This window comes from Dermochelys coriacea, chromosome 3, assembly GCF_009764565.3.
Source record: "Dermochelys coriacea isolate rDerCor1 chromosome 3, rDerCor1.pri.v4, whole genome shotgun sequence".
Taxonomy (NCBI): Eukaryota; Metazoa; Chordata; order Testudines; family Dermochelyidae; genus Dermochelys; species Dermochelys coriacea.
This window is the reverse complement of record NC_050070.1, coordinates 90,469,203-90,480,343: the sequence shown is the minus strand read 5'-3', so window position 1 is coordinate 90,480,343 and position 11,141 is coordinate 90,469,203. Positions and strand designations below refer to the sequence as shown.

General features: G+C 44.4%; 1 pseudogene; it reads right to left on the bottom strand.

Annotated features, from left to right (window-relative positions):
- Nucleotides 1-1,973: 1,973 nt before the first annotated feature.
- LOC119852966 lies at nt 1,974-9,849 on the bottom strand (annotated as a pseudogene).
- Nucleotides 9,850-11,141: the final 1,292 nt, after the last annotated feature.

The following is an 11,141-nucleotide window of genomic DNA, read 5'->3' as shown; positions in this document are numbered from 1 at the left end:
ACTCTCAGCAAATTTGCGGATGATACTAAAGTGGGAGGAGTGGTAGATACGCTGGAGGGGAGGGATAGGATACAGAAGGACCTAGACAAATTGGAAGATTGGGCCAAAAGAAATCTAATGAGGTTCAATAAGGATAAGTGCAGGGTCCTGCACTTAGGATGGAAGAATCCAATGCACCGCTACAGACTAGGGACCGAATGGCTCGGCAGCAGTTCTGCGGAAAAGGACCTAGGGGTGACAGTGGACGAGAAGCTGGATATGAGTCAGCAGTGTGCCCTTGTTGCCAAGAAGGCCAATGGCATTTTGGGATGTATAAGTAGGGGCATAGCGAGCAGATCGAGGGACGTGATCGTTCCCCTCTATTCGACACTGGTGAGGCCTCATCTGGAGTACTGTGTCCAGTTTTGGGCCCCACACTACAAGAAGGATGTGGATAAATTGGAAAGAGTACAGCGAAGGGCAACAAAAATGATTAGGGGTCTAGAGCACATGACTTATGAGGAGAGGCTGAGGGAGCTGGGATTGTTTAGTCTGCAGAAGAGAAGAATGAGGGGGGATTTGATAGCTGCTTTCAACTACCTGAAAGGGGGTTTCAAAGAGGATGGCTCTAGACTGTTCTCAATGGTAGCAGATGACAGAACGAGGAGTAATGGTCTCAAGTTGCAATGGGGGAGGTTTAGATTGGATATTAGGAAAAACTTTTTCACTAAGAGGGTGGTGAAACACTGGAATGCGTTACCTAAGGAGTTGGTAGAATCTCCTTCCTTAGAGGTTTTTAAGGTCAGGCTTGACAAAGCCCTGGCTAGGATGATTTAACTGGGACTTGGTCCTGCTTTGAGCAGGGGGTTGGACTAGATGACCTTCTGGGGTCCCTTCCAACCCTGATATTCTATGATTCTATGATTCTATGACTCTGGCTACTGGGCCTCACTGCCCTGAACACAAGAACAGCTCCATAGACTCTGGCTGCTAGGTTTTACTACCTCGAAGACGAGGAGGCACATTGACTGAAAGGGTGTTTTTCCCCTTTCTTTCTCCCCTGATGGCCTGGTACCCCACGACAGTGTGTTATTAGCTTTTCATTGCTCTTACATGATACCTTCTATCCACAGGTTATGACATTAGTGAGTTGGGGTACATTCAGCTGGTCAGTCCAGTTGAAACTCACTACCAGAAACCAATTTGCCCTTTGCTGTCTTGCACTGGATTGCTGTTAGGGTCACACATGCAAAACACTTAACTACACACAATGCCCTCCCCTGCACTCCCGCCACCTCTACCCCTGATATGTAGAATAAGTGTTGACTAAACCCTGCTGGAATCGTAGTATCTCAGTGAAGTAGGATGTATTTTGGTAGGATTTATTTTAAGAGCTAAACAAAGTTATGAGACTTCTATAGACACATTGCTTTTTTTTAATTGCAGTTGTATGTCTAATCCATCATGCATGGAACTTGAAACTTACTCATTACTGTCCCTCTGGGTCCCTGGGGAAAACTTTTGTTGGTATGACTTGCATATTACAGATTTCAGCAGCCTTATCAGAGAATGCTGCACTTGTTTTTAAATACATGCCATTGGTCTAAACTGTGAATTCTCAGGGTACCGTCATGGAAAATCATAATGGCCCAAATTCATCCTTGATCTAACTTTGACTACAATGAGTATTTCTAAATAATTTCATCAATTCTGTTTTAGGCACCAGTAGTACCAGCTCAGTTCCTAATATCATGTAGTGATTTTCTTCCATCACAAATGTTAGAGGGAAAACTGGGAGTAGGAAGTAGTTACTGTTAAAAGTAGTATGAACTTCTCTGAACATCCTTTTCAGGCAATGCTCTATTTGATACAAGATAGTGGTTTTCCACCTTTCCCATTTCCATTCCAGGGCCCCACTCCCATGTATTGGGAACCCCCTCTCCTGTTCAGCAATATTGGAAGAGCAGGGTGGATGCTAAACCCCTGATATCTATTCATGACGGAGAACCTAAGATATAAGGGATATGACATGCTAAATACCCATCTCCTGCTCTCTGACACAAGAATAATTTCTTAGATTTTATTTATTTGGCTGGGTTCATGCTCTAAATTACCCCTGGAAGCAATAGGGCACCTGAACTGATCTGTCTCACCATTTGTGAAATTGCACAGTAAGCACTAGACAGGATTGCTTTCAGTTTTCTCATACTGATCACAGATTTTAATTTTGAGGGGGGAAATCTTAACTTTTATAAATGGTACAAAGTGATTGTTACCATCCAAGAGAGCTTGTACAATTATTTTTTTTTGGCAAAACGTGTCACTGTGTATTTCCCAGGTCTGTTCTGTGGACACTTACAATGTTGCACTGAGCAAAACAGTGCAGCATTCTTTTCATCTCTCTCTCTCTCTCTCCATATATATATATATAGGCAAAACTTATTTTAAGAACTTATTTTTAGGCACTGTGGCAATAGTTTTCTACTTTTCCATACTATGACACCCGCTTCCATTCCAGGGCTCTACTTCCTTCTAGGTAAGATCACCTCCTAATTAGCAATATCAGAAGAAAAGTCATCACAAGAGTCATCACAAGCCTGTAACATCTAGTCACAATCCCAGGTTGAGACCCTTCAAGATAAAGGATACAATATGATAAAAACCCAACTCCTCCTCTCAGGCACGAGAATCATTTCTTAGATTTTATTAGTTGGATTATTTCATGCTCTGCATTACCCCTGAAAGCTATAGTGCATCTGAACTGATATGTTTCATCATTTATGAAGCTGCACAGAAGCACTAGACTTTCATTTTCTCCTAGTGTTCACAGATTTTAAGGGTTTTTTTGAGGGGCTGGGGGGAGGATCTCAACTTTTATAGATGGTATGACATGAATTTTTCAATTTTTTGAAATGTTGACATTTTTTCCTCATTAAAACTTTTTACTATTTGTTGGCCCAGATCGGCTCTGCAAATAAACACTTATGGTGTTGTACCAAGCAAAATAATGCCGCTTTTTTTTCACCTTTTGGGAAACAATGCCCCACTCACAAACTTTAATGCCACAAAGCCAATTGTTATCTAGGGATGGAAAGTTTTGTTTGTCATTGGAAGTCTTAGGCAGGCAACACATCTTGTGCTGGGATCTGCAGGATTAAATGTTTATAACAAGTGGCTGCTTCCGCCTTACCTCTGCAAAGAAAATTATCTCTGCCTTTCTCCAAGATACATGTCTTGTCCTTGTAGTTTGACCTGGGATCAGATTTCATGTTATCGAATACAGCCTTCTCCACCACAACATCCAACTCCTTTTCAGTCAGCCGTTTTTCTAAGAAGTAACAAATTTTCAGCACAGCACTTCTGAGATCCTGAAATGAGCATTATTTCAATTTAACAATTCCAAAAATGAGAAAAGCAAAAGAGCCAAATAAATTAATGAGAGAATAGAGGATAATGGGATATTTCAATAAGGGTGGGAAACTGAACATGGAATGCTCCTCTTATTACACTGTTTCGTAGGCAAGATTTTTATTCACTGTCCCTGTCTACAGCAACATCAAATCCTGACAGGTGAGTAGCAAGATGAGTCCTTATAAGTCTCTTCTTTAGGTAATCCTTCCTCATGGCCTACCAAGAGAGAACAAGCTCATTTCTGTGTGTGAGAATACTATTGCTAACATTATATGTGATAAAGGCTGACAATTTTCTGAGCAAAGAGTCTGTCTCATAGCTGTGACTCTTTTCCCAAATATCTTTACTCATTATTTATGTTAGCAGATGTTCCTTATTTTACTATTATATAATATAGCATATATTGCACTGTATGTTAAGTGCAGACAATGTGCAGCCCAAGAGACCATGGGTGGAATTTTCAAAAGTGACTATGTGAGTTAGACACCTAACTCCTATTGAAAGCCAACTCAGAAACCTCCCATTTTTCAGTTGCGTGTTTTGGAAAATCTCACCCTGTGGTCCTGATTCTGCTGCCCTGACACGGAGAAGTATTTTTTTCAAGGAGTGTCAGTGAAATCCATGAGACCAATGCATTTTGTGAGGAGTCACATTGTGAGCATGGGTGGCAGAATCTGATTGGTTTACTGAATGAGTGCAGTGAGCCGTTAGGCCTGGCTACACTTAGATGTTAGGTCAATGTTGGGAACACCGGGCATGGCCACTAGGTAACTCAAGGGGATGGAAGACCACGAGTGCCGATGAAGCCCCCTCGCTCTAGGCCCAGATGGCCCCCCCTCCTTCCCTTTTCTGCCTGGAGATACTCACAGCCTTCAGGCTGAGAAACTTGCAACAGTGTATTGCAGGCACAGACTAGCTGGAGCAGGATTAGGTCAAGCAGGACAGGAATGTTAGACAGTGCTGAACAAACAACTCCATATATGGGGGAATAGATGATAAGAGGAAAAAGGGGAACTGGCCGGTATACCGGATTGGCTATATGGATACTTAGGACAGCTTGCTATTGGATAAGCATGCTAAAGAATGAATGTATAAAATATGTGTAACTGCTTGCACTGGTGTGCAGGATTTGAGATTGTTGTCTCCCTGTACCACTTGAAGCTTCAAATAAACTTTTCTACTTCTCCACCCCGTTGTGATTATTGGGCGATGCACACCGGGCAACAAATCCAGCTGTTGCCTGCCTCGGGCATTTTGTGCCAGCAACATCAACATCACTAAGATGCTCAGGGAACCATAGTATGGGGACAGGAAGGGATATACAGATTCCCCTGGAATGTGGCAGAGGTGGGAGAGGGGGCACATAGCACTTTCGCATGGGTGGGTGGAAATGGAGGTGAGGCACACGGAGTATCTGGCATAACTGAGGGAGTGGGGGGGGGGGGAGGTCACAGGGCGTCCCTGACAAAGGGGATAGGAGAATGGGACACTGTGAATAGGGGAGAAGGAAGGGATGCAAGGCAGCCCTGGCCCAGAGATACAAAGTTTGTGCCACTTCAGTGTTTAGATATAATGATATCAACAGGCCTCACCTTCTTCATCTCCTCCTAAGTAAGGAAGAGAATATTGTAATCAGCTCTGTGGGCATACCAGCCTCTGATGTGATCAAACCAGGAACTAGCAAGTACTTACAAGGGGGAAAAAATAATTGAATGTTAATGATCTCTGAGAGCCAAATAATTCAATTATCAACACTTTAGCACCCTAATACTGTCAGAAGTAGGGCTGAGAATGACTGTTCCAGTCCCTCCTTTAAACACTAGTGGAAAACTTCAACAGGAAAGAATGAGGAAATTGTCTCACTCCAGAAGACCCCATAACCCAGTGGTTAGGACATGTGTGAAAGCAGGAATTTCAGCCAGGGGATCCCACATCCTCTAAGTGCTCTAACTCCTGCATGATAGAGTAAAAAGGGGCACCATATCTACTGGCTGTGCTGTCATGTGGGTCCTGATGTGGTAGATGGTCTATAAGGTGGCCTCTGAGCATACCTACTGGATACAGTTACATGGGCAAGATAGACAGGGGACCACCTACTTTGTGAAGCCTGACACGTGAGCAAAGAACCAAGCTGCTCAGATGTGTCAGGACTGAGATATCTGTGTACATGCCCAGTGGAGGTTCCTAGGGGACTTTGCCAGGGAAAACTTAGGCATCTAGGGAATTTAGGCATCTACAGCATTAGATGGCAGCTGAACGGGGCTTGTGAGAATCTAAATTTTGTGTTTAGGCCCCTAAAGTGGCAGTTAGACCCCCAAGACCCAATTGTGGCTTACACCTGACACCTGACTTGGGTTTTACAGACAGTCAGTCAGTTACATAGCTAACAACAAGTTGTGCTTTTACCTTTAGACTTCACTGGCCTCATACAATGGTACTTTACCCGGTACAACATATTTATGCTTTGGATCAGGAATCAGCAACCTTTGGCACGTGGCCCACCAGGGTTAGCCCCCTGGCGGGCCAGGCCGATTTGTTTACCTGTCGTGTCCTCAGGTTCAGCCGATCACAGCTCCCACTGGCCCCAGTTCACGGCTCCAGGCCAATGGGGGCTGCAGAAAGTGATGGCCAGCATATCCCTCGGCCCGCACCGCTTCCTGCAGCCCTCACTGGCCTGGAGCAGCGAACTGCGGTCAGTGGGAGCTGTGATCGGCTGAACCTGTAAACGCAGCAGATAAACAAACTGGCCCGGCCCGCCAGGGGGCTTACCCTGGTGGGCCACGTGCCAAAGGTTGCCGATCCCTGCTCTGGATAGTTTACTTTTGGATAATAATTTCTATTATATTTTTTGTGAGCTGCCTAGAACTAAATGCCACTGTATTATCCAAAATCCTGTGTCCTTTCCGGGAACCTGGCTTAAAGTCGAAAGCGAGGATCTTCATGGTTTCTTCAGCTCTCCAGTGTGGCAAACTGGAGAGTCTGCAGCAACTTCATCAAAAAATGGAAGATTTTTTTTATTGAATTAAATATGAACAACTGTGCACTATTCCTGATTTTATTAATAAAGAAGTTATTTTACTGTGAACTTAAATTGTCATAGAGTCATGGACTTTAAGGTCAGAAGGGACCATTATGATCATCTAGGCTGACCTCCTGCACAACATAGGCCACAGAATCTCACCCACCCACTCCTGTAATAAACTCCTAACCTATGTGTGAACTACTGAAGTCCTCAAATCATGGTTTAAAGACTTCAAGGTGCAGAGAATCCTCCAGCAAGTGACCTGTGTCCCACACTGCAGAGGAAGGCGAAAACCCCCCAGGGCCTCTGCCAACCTGCCCTGAAAGAAAGTTCCTTCCCGATCCCAAATATGGCAATCAGCTAAACCCTGAGCATGTGGGCAACACTCACCAGCCAGACACCCAGGAAAGAATTCTCTGTAGTAACTCAGATCCCACCCCATCTAACATCCCATCACAGGCCATTGGGCATAGTTACCGCTAATAGTCAAAGATCAATTTATTGCCAAAAATTAGGCTATCCCGTCATACTATCCCCTCCATAAACTTATCAAGCTTAGTCTTGAAGCCAGATATGTCTTTTGCCCCCACTGGTCCCCTTGGAAGGCTGCTCCAGAACTTCACTCCTCTGATGGTTAGAAACCTTCATCTAATTTCAAGTCTAAACTTCCTGGTGGCCAGTTTATATCCATTTGTTCTTGTGTCCACATTGGTACTGGGCTTAAATAATTCCTCTCCCTCCCTGGTATTTATCCCTCTGATATATTTACAGAGAGGCTATATTAGCTGCATTAGAGAGAACATTGCATTGTAAGAAATAATTAAGAGAGAATTCAGAAGCTAGACAGGTGACAGCTGAGTTTTTTTGGCTTTTGGGAGGGTGTGGTGGTAGTTTGGGATTGTGGACTAAGCACAGTAGTTGGATATTTCTACTAAAGTGATCAGCATCTTACTACTTCTGTTTTCTCTGGACAGTGCTTATTAGCATCTGCTCATCTCAGTTATTTCAGCACTTAATAGTCAAAATGTATTTAAATATTCATTAATAGGTTTCAGAGTGAATATCTAATTCAGATAAATTAAATCAGGCAATGTGCACTTTATTGGTGCATTGTGTGTGACTACACAGTTCCTCTGGCATGATTTTGCACACTGAATTTCTATAGTGAGCTGTGGATCCTACTGCAGTTACTCCAGCCTTAGAACTGCCCTTCCTCCCTAGCCCCATGCCCGTCTAAAGGGGAGACTTCTGACCAGCACCACATTCTGTATAATTTACTGACATGGATAGTTTATTCAGGCTGCGCTCAGTGAACAGGGTTTGGCCTTTTAGCAGTAAATGAAACCTTACCTTTCCCAGCTAAAAACCTCTCCAGAAAAATATTAAAATCTGGTACTTTCTGAAATATGAATGCATGCTTGCTAAAATGAAAATAGGAAACCACAACATCCTTAGGGTTTTTGGCTGCATAAATAACCTGCAAGATAAAAAAAGACTGACAATCTCAGCTACATTAAAGGGATACCATTAACCTTCACTGAGAGACTCTTCCTTTAGATTAAGGAAAAGCAGGAGATGTCAGATATCTCCATGAGAGTTAGCTCAGTGGGAGTTCCTCACACACACACACACACACACACCACTCCAACCTATTGAGCTGCATGTGGCACATTCCACTGCCCCATCTTTGGCAAGAAGTCTCCTTATGTATAAGCTTACAGGAGATATGAAATATCCCCTGTATGGAGAATGTAACAGCTTATACTTACATACAACACAAAACCATTAACTTACAATATGTTTGGAATATGCAGTATTGTTGGAGCTGTGTTGGTCCCAGGATATTTGAGAGACAGTGGGTTGAAGTAATAAAGTTTAGAAGCTTGTCTCTCTCACACCAACAGAAGCTGGTCCAATACAAGATATTACTTCACTCACTTTGTCTCTAATATGCATTGAAAAGATCATAACTCCCACTTTTGAGTGAACAGTCATGTGGTGGAGGAAGCAGCTTGGCCCAGAGGCCAATCACAGCGGTTCCAGGAAAGATGGGATCTCCACTGAGTCTGGACACTGAAGTCCTGAGGTCATACTGGAACTTGTTTCTCCTGCCCCCCACCCTCACCACACACACACACACATTGCTGGGATCTAGGGAGATGGAATGGGGTCTTGGAGGAACGTAAGCCCCTATCCCTTGAGGAAGGTTGCTTTTGGAAAGGTTGTTGGAGAGAGGCAGACAACCCAGCCCTGAGGATTTGGACTGATTTATTGGAGAAAGCAATGAATTTTCTTGGTTAATTTTAATTACTTTGTAAAAATAGCATCACCTACTTTTGCTCCTTTGTTTCTCAGATCTCTTGGAGCTAAATAGTAAGGCAGGTGAGTGGAAAAGAGACGCGGTGATGAATGACTGCCATAATTCATTTTATTGGAATTGTACTCTAGCCATGGAACTCTGTCAATTGTTTCAGTTTTTGCTGTTCAATCCCGATGGCCTTCATAATAAATCAAGCTCAAAATATTCTGCATCCACACAGTTCCTGGGAAAGGAAATAACCTTATTTGATTATTTTTTTTTAAATTAGAGCAATAATCTGACTAAAACCAGGTATGGTTTTGAAGATATTGTGTTTCATTTTTAAAGAAAGTACAAATACTTGCAACAATTGAAGGGTAAAGATAATACTCTGTCTTAGTCTAGAGAATTCATAAGTGCAGCAGGGAATTGTTAATTTTTGTACATTTTAATACTGTATATACGTGATGGTCAGTAACTAAATTTTCAAATATCGGATATCCATTCAGTGTAAATTCTTTCCTGTGTTTCAGTGTTGATCATGAAATGGGCCATGGAAACAGAAGCTACCTCCTGTTAAAAAGTGTTAGAAATGGCTTTTTTGTTTCTATGGCTCCTACAAAGTGTTGTGGACTATAATGGAGCAATTTATACAACTACACACTTGGAGCCAAATCTGGTCCCTAGCACACAGCTGAAGTAGATGTGTGGGGCAATAGAGAGATGTGTAAGATTCCTGGGGGAACAGGGAAAGAACCTAATCCTAGGAGGCAGAGCAAAGCTACTAACAAATTCTATCGTTGGGGAGAAGATGAGAGAACAAACAACATATGACAGATGTTAATCACATCACTTATGCCGTACCAGAAGACACTCAGATACTACAGTGATAAGCACGGTATAAGAACCTGTATAGAATAGAATACACTCAAATAGACAACGTCTTGCCTGACGCATGACTGTTCCTGAGGGGAATGATCAGTGGAACCATGTAGTGGTAGATTCACTGGTGTTACCCAAACCACCTTGTATACTTTTGTTGCAAGAGTCTCCAAGGGCCCCTACTCCATCCATGAAATGGAAGAGCCCCAGTCCTACTGCAGGGCCCATGGGAACTCACATTCACCTTATTCTCCATCATGACTACCAAATCTTTCTCAGAATCACTGCTTCACAGGATAGAGTATCCCAGGCTGTAAGTATGGCCTACATTCTTTGTTCCTAGATGCATAACTTTACCATTGGCTACATTAAAAGACATTGTATGTGTAAGCAGGGGAATAGTCCTGCTATTGTGGGGAACTTTCCTGGCTTCTGCACTACCCCGGTAAAGTGGGCTAGCGAAAGGATCTGAGTCCTCGCTCCCACCTCCTTTACCCAGTGGCCTCTCTGCCCTTGAAGACTCCTCTTCCACTCTCCTGTCTGGCAGAGTCCTTGTAACCCCAACAAGGCTGGGCCCAGGATTCCTGGGGGGCTCAACCCCCAATCCTCCTGCGGTCACCTAGGACAGGGGCTAGGGTGTCCCCTCTCTAGGGTACTCTCTCTGCACTGGGCACTTCTCTGACCCACTAACCATTACATACAAGTTAAAGCAAATGCAAGTTATTTAATGAACAATTAATTTTAAAAAGAATAAGGAAAAATGGGAAAGGTGAAAGGAAACACATCACCCCGTCCTGTGGCAGGGAACATCACAAACAGTGTCTCTGGAATGTCCGGGGAGTTCACAGTCTGTTTCTTGTAAGACCCAGGCCTTCTTCTCAGGCCCTGGCTGTGCTGCAGGGATGCTGTGGGTTGGACACTTGCTCTGGTGGTGGCCACGTGCTCTCAGGCTCTAAGTGGTAGGACCCTTCTTCCCAGTGTCGTCCCTGCCCTGTCGGGGTTACGATCCAAGCCTGGCCTGCAGAGCCTCTTGGCTGAGTTGTCTCCTTGGGCTGGGCCTGCTGCCCAGGGTCCCCCTGGTCTCCCCAGCTGCTCACCGCACCCAGCTCCGGACTGCTCCAGCCCCAGCTCCACCACTCTGTCTCAGCACTGCAGCTGCTTCTCTGCCTCCACCTCCCTGGGCTGCTTCTCTGGCCCCTCTGGCTCTGGTTGCTGCAGCTCTGCTCCCAGGGCAAGTCTGCTCTTTCTGAGCTGTGCCTCTGGCTTTAGGGCTGCAGCTCTGCTCCCAGAACAGGGTCTGCTCTCTCTGGATCTGGCCCAGCTCTGCTCCCTAGCTCAGCTTGGGCCCCTGCTTTCTCCTTAGCTTGGTCTCACTCTGTCTGACCCAGGCAAATCCAGCTCACATGGAGGATGGTACCTCCCTGGCCTCCTGACTCCCTGATTAGCCTGCGACCATCCTGTCATTTAGGCTGGCTTAGAACATTGGCCTCTCCTCATTGTTCCTGGGGGTTGTCAGTCTCAGGGTCTTAATTCCCCATCGACCCTTCG